We start from the raw sequence: 6,000 nt of genomic DNA, 5'->3' as shown, positions 1-6,000 counted from the left end.
TATCAGCGCAGTTCGCAGTTATTATTCCTTCTGAATTTGTACTTTGACAACTAAAAATGATGAATCTGGATGTACTACATTTCACTGACATTTGCAACACGATCTCATGGCAATTCGAACATTTTTAATAAGGTGGCTCTTTCTTGCAAAATTGTACATATTTTACAAGTTCCTCATTCCGTATGAGTTTGTACGAATGACCCACACCTAACCCCATCTCTAAACCTACATTTTCTGGGGTCTAGACAAATCATTAACAAATTTGTACGAATTAGCCACCTTGTAAAATACGTACGAATTGGTCATGAGATTGCATTGGCCATTTACCAATTTTGTCCTGTTGCCTCATGAAATAGTAAAGTGTTCGCTGTTTGCACATTTTAAAATCTTGCCAAAAGTAATAGGTAATTTGGATACTTTTTGTCTACTGTTTTATGAATACTGGGAATTCGTACCTAGTACTCTTTGCATGTTTTTTTCACCAGTATACTATAGTACGGAAGCATATTCAGAGTCAGTGAATCATTTATTCAGCCAATTTGTTCAAAAACATTAATTCAAGAACAAAAAAAACAATGTTTTGCTTGATGTGTAACAAGTTTTTTTATTTTATTTTATTTTATTTATTTATTTATTTATTTTTAAGGATGAAATGTAAAAAATTTAAATTACAATAGTGTGTCTAAAATCAGTTATTATTCATCATTTTTATTTATGTATTATGTAAAAAACGGAAAAGCAAAGTTGGCACACCACAGTTCCAAAAGTAGAAAAATATTTGTGTTCTCGCCCCAGGTGACATTTTTCAAACCTAAAAGCTCTTTTTCAGACAATTAATGTTTTTCTTATATATAAACATCCCTCTTGCAATTTAACTTTTCACACTATCTTTTGTTGTTGTTGTTGTTGTTTTTTAACTATATTTAAAAGAATAATAGCCTCAAATAATACTAATATTAATGCAAAATGAGCAGGACATTGTTGGTTTATAGCCTTAACGGCTGTGGGATTCATAAAGAATCAATAAAAGGTAGAAAAAATACTGACCTACAAAATCAAATTCACATGCTATCATCCAGACCCTATGACATCTGTTCACATAAATCATTTCCCTCATATGGTGTGTGGCATTACACTATATGCAGTAAAATAAATAAATATTTAAATTCTTTTCATGGCTTAACCTCATCTCCAGACATTATGGAAAACCCTAGCTATCTGTCAAGTTGGCTAGAGCGGGCAGCACATGTTCCTGTGGATTCAGATGGCCAGTCAAGGAGATCTCTCAGCAGAGAACCCCTCAGACTGACAGGTGCATGCTGGGACATCACTATGAATCAACCCTCACCAATGCTTTGATGCCACCAAAACACGAAAGGAAACTCTTGTTCTTGATAAATTGCCTTAAGAAAAAAAAAAAACTTTTGACACGTAGAGGAAGAGAAGTCATAGAAAGAAAAATTACAACAGTAGCATATTATGTTTTTTTGCCTCTACGTTCCTGTCACAGGAGTTTGACAGATGTGCTTTTAAACTTGCAAAATTACATTCTGATTTGTGTTTTCCTTCACATACTGTAGAAGTAATCTCATAACTATGATCTAATTTCTGATACAATAAGGGGAATTTAATCGCTAAGCCAAAGTCTAGCACTGGTCAGATTCATTGTTTATATAATTACATCTGTCTCAAAACAGGTGTGTAACCAGTGCCATGGTCTTCACAGGATAGTGTCAGAGAGGCTGGTCTATGTGTGGAACTGACCGGCCAGTGTCCCCCGGGGCTCCTTTGGTGTAACGGAGCTGATATCTGTTACTGTGGGCTTCTCTTGCTGTCAGTTAACCCACAGATAAGCTATGGCACGCTGTCCCTGCTGAGGACAATCAAACCCTGAGTGGCTTCTCGGAACACTTTTGGACCACACCGGGTTGACAGTTTCAGGGGGAAAGAAGAGGAAAGAGATGAAACAAGCTTAAATAAAAGAAAGGGGGAAATGTACTCTTGCCAGAGATGTAGGTTTTGCTGAACCTGAGAGCCCTGTCATAAACTGACTATAGCCGGTCCCTATAGAAAACCTGCTGAAGGATAACATAGTTCTCTCAGCTACCGCACTACAGCTGAGATAGTGTATGGCATACTGTGTTCACTTCAACTTGATATGTTGATTCTCAAAAGGATTTCAGAAAAACTACCTCAGAGATATGATATTTTTATCTCAGAGCATAGTCTGCAGTCATATATTTTTTCCCAACATAGGGAAACGGTGCACCTGATTCATAATTATATCAATTTTTCTGTGTGATGGGAACAGACCATGTAATCTAAGTTTACCTATTTAACTGCCAAGAGACACAATGTTCAATCGAAAGAACATTGTGTATTTTTCTGCTTGGAGATAAATGCACATGTTTGCTAAAATGTTTCCAAAAAAGTGGCTAAAATTGCTATATATATCATAAAATAGACGAGTTTCTGAGCCAGTAATTTTGAACAACCTCTAGTCAGTGTTTACACTTTCTTATCGCAGCTGGTGTGACAAATTGATGTTGATTTTCATTAAAGTGCAGTCACTGCAACTTTTGACATTGCATTGTATTTTTCATTGCATTGTGGTGTGATGTGAAGAATTTAGAACAGGCCAGTGATTTCAGGGCTGTCCAGTAGATTATATATTCTTTATGAATGTACATTTTTTACCTTTTATGTTCAGTCACTTTCTGAGAATCCCAGCTGGCTCTTGACCAGTTATCTTAATCAACATTTTAATATAATTGTGATTAACATGCTTGCATAGTACAAAATCAAAAGTTCTACTAACTTAATCTTTAAGTTTATAAACTGATTAACTCAAATTTTGTGAGTTCTGCCAACTTATCAAGGTTTAACAGTTTAATATATAATGTACGTTAATGGACTCTAAATTATTTGTTTGCAAAAATACTTGCCTTTTTTGTAGTTATTGGCTTATGTGGATGACACTTGAAGATCATGAAAACAAAAGTCACTTTTATTGGCTTCTCACATACAAAGCTTCAAATGATTTTCCTTTGTCACTTTATTGATGCATTTGGTGTCAATGATTGGCCCTTCTGGTGATTCTGTGGGTGTGTGTAGGACGAAGAAAGATGCTGGACCAGACATACTGGCAGACATTCATGGTCAAGTGGAGAGAATTATTAAATGAAAGGCTGTTCATGATTTTCCACCGAGTAAATGACAGCAGCTTTCTCTTTGAGCATGAAAGGTAAAAACAACTATTCAGTGAATTCCAGCTATGGTATTGAAAATCCCAGGTATCCTTACACAATGCAGCAGCTTCAGCCCTTCATAACTGAGCTGTGTTAATGGCTAGAGAACAAAATTAATGACTCCAGAAATCAGATTCCCACGCAGACAACCAGGGACAGTTTAAGTCATCGTCTCCCCCACCCATTCACTGCATCTTTCTTGTGACAGGAAAAGTTGTGGTCTTGCTGACCTTAATTTCATCTCCTCATCATGCTGCTATAGATCTCTGTGGAGCGCTTCATCGTGCTAAACAACGACTTCTCCTGCATAACTTATCTCCCTCCCACAGACACACACACCTCGAGAACACCAGCGTCGGCCTAGCAGCACATTTCTACAGCCCAGTGCCTGCCATCAGCATCACTCACAATGAGCTCAATGCAGCGGATGACTAGTAATAAAAGGCAGAAAGCTTGACTTGTGGGAGGACAGTAGTAAAAGCTCAATGGAAACTCAGATGTGCAACCATTTTAACCTCATTAATCATTTAGGCAGCATTTGATATGTTAAAGTTATCTGTAAACAGTATTCTATAAAAATAAATTAATGGATAAAAAAATTAATGCATATATCAAATCACAACACAATAAAAGTGTTGTGATTTGATATATGCATTTAACAGATGAATATATTCATTATTATTATTATTATTATTATTATTATTATTATTATTATTATTATTATTATTATTATTATTATTACTGTTTCACTATGGAAATTAAAGAAGAAAACAAACAAGTCAATTGGTAAAAAAAAATTGTTCTTACCAAAAAAAACATTAAATATATTTCTTTAATTATATTAAATACAATTATTTAATATTTTCATTTCTTAAGTTAATAATTTATTAATCCTAAAATAATTTATAAAATAAATAATTGTCATTAATAATCATATAATCTTTAAATATATTAGTTTATTATTTGAATAATATAGTAATATAAATTAAATAGAAGGCATATATTATTATTGTTATTATTATTATTATTATTATTATTACTAAGCGCATTTCTGGTTTTTAGTCTCTGTTTTCATAAACACTATTAGTCTAGCCCAGATTAGTTAACTAGGCCTAATATGCAAATGAAAGTGCAAAAACCAATGAAAGTTATGTGTTTCTACATGCTCTCCTCTGTGATTATATTTCAAAGAGACACCCTCTTAATTTCTAAAACACTGAGAAAACTCGACCTAATTTCTTGAAAGACTGCCTACACATGAAAAAGGCACGGCGGTCTTTGAAGTCTAGAATTAGACACATGAACTCTTGCCCCTCCTTTAGCGCAATGAAGCCTTATCAGTTCTGCTTCTTATTTATTCATAATCTGACTTAATGCTTTTGAGGCATTCAAACAATTGATCCACAGCAAAACACTCCACATGCAGGCGTCTGTAGGACATATATTCACAGGCAGAGATTAATATTTCATATCAGCCCTCAGGATTAAAAAAAGGGGAACGCAGATGAATTTCCCCAAGACAAAGGTTTCTCACTTTAATGCTGCCGTAGCGTTCCCCTTAAATATTTAAAGTACTAAAGTACCATTTATTTTCTCCATCTAGAACAGTGGGTTTATCAGAATAATGAACATTTGAAACAACTTCACAGAATGTAAATCAGTCTCACTCAATGGCCACTTTGCCGCCTAACCATACTAGCGAAATTATGTGAAAGCCACCAATTGTGCCACCTCTGTAGTCTCCTTTAGGAACACGCAGACTATGACTATGAAAGCATTTATTCTTTCACTCAGCTCGTGCTCGCAGCTCCTCAGAGGAGACAGCGGGCAGCTGAAGGACTGTAATTAGCACCTGAAGGCTAATTCTCACCCGGAGTTTATTTTTCGATTAAAGGAGCATGGTGGTCTTACTGGGTCACACAGTGACCATTCAGTGGAAACAGCTCAGCTCAGATTAGATTCCTGCACGTCTGTACTCTGTCATATGTATGTGTATGCGGTATGCTGGAAAATTCATTCTCAGTCACAAGTTATCAATGACAAAGTAACACAAGCTGAAGGCTAGAACGAAGGTGTCAGAGAGAAGGGAATGGGGGGAAATTGTGCTGATGTTGGCTCGGTGTTAACACCATTTACATAATTATCTCTAAATGGAGAAAGCTGGGAACACCTAGTAACAGTTTTGGGTACGGGTGTTAATGTTCCTTTCCTTTCCAGCTGTTGTACTCTCACCTGCTTTTGTTTTGCTTGTATTGTTACACTGTGCCTGCAGAGGGAGACAGAGATACATTGTTTATTGTACAGATTAGTTTTGCTTTTCGTGTACAATTTCAACCAACATAAATATACAGAATACGCATTAATCATCATTAATCAATCTTTTCTCTCTCTCTCTCTCTCTCTCTCTCTCTCTCTCTCTGAAAGCATGCATTTTCACATGAAATAAAGGCTATATAAATGGCATAACAGCTGTTTTTATTTTATTGAAATCTTGGTCCCATGGATAGCTTAATATTACTCACTTTTGCTTGCTGAATAATAATTTTGGCTCTATATACATATTTAAAATGCTGCTGTTGAATGAAAACTGCAAGCAGCAACAATGTTACATAAAAGGTGAAAAAAATAAGTGTACCAGTTTCTTTCTTTCTTTATTTCTTTCTTTCTTTCAATCTTTCTTAGAATTTTCAATGTGAACACACTATTTATAAAGTGGAATAGAATAGTGCACAAGTACACATATTGGGATGTA

This window comes from Carassius auratus, chromosome 20 (assembly GCF_003368295.1).
Source record: "Carassius auratus strain Wakin chromosome 20, ASM336829v1, whole genome shotgun sequence".
In the NCBI taxonomy this organism is placed as follows: Eukaryota; Metazoa; Chordata; class Actinopteri; order Cypriniformes; family Cyprinidae; genus Carassius; species Carassius auratus.
This window is presented reverse-complemented; position numbering follows the sequence as displayed.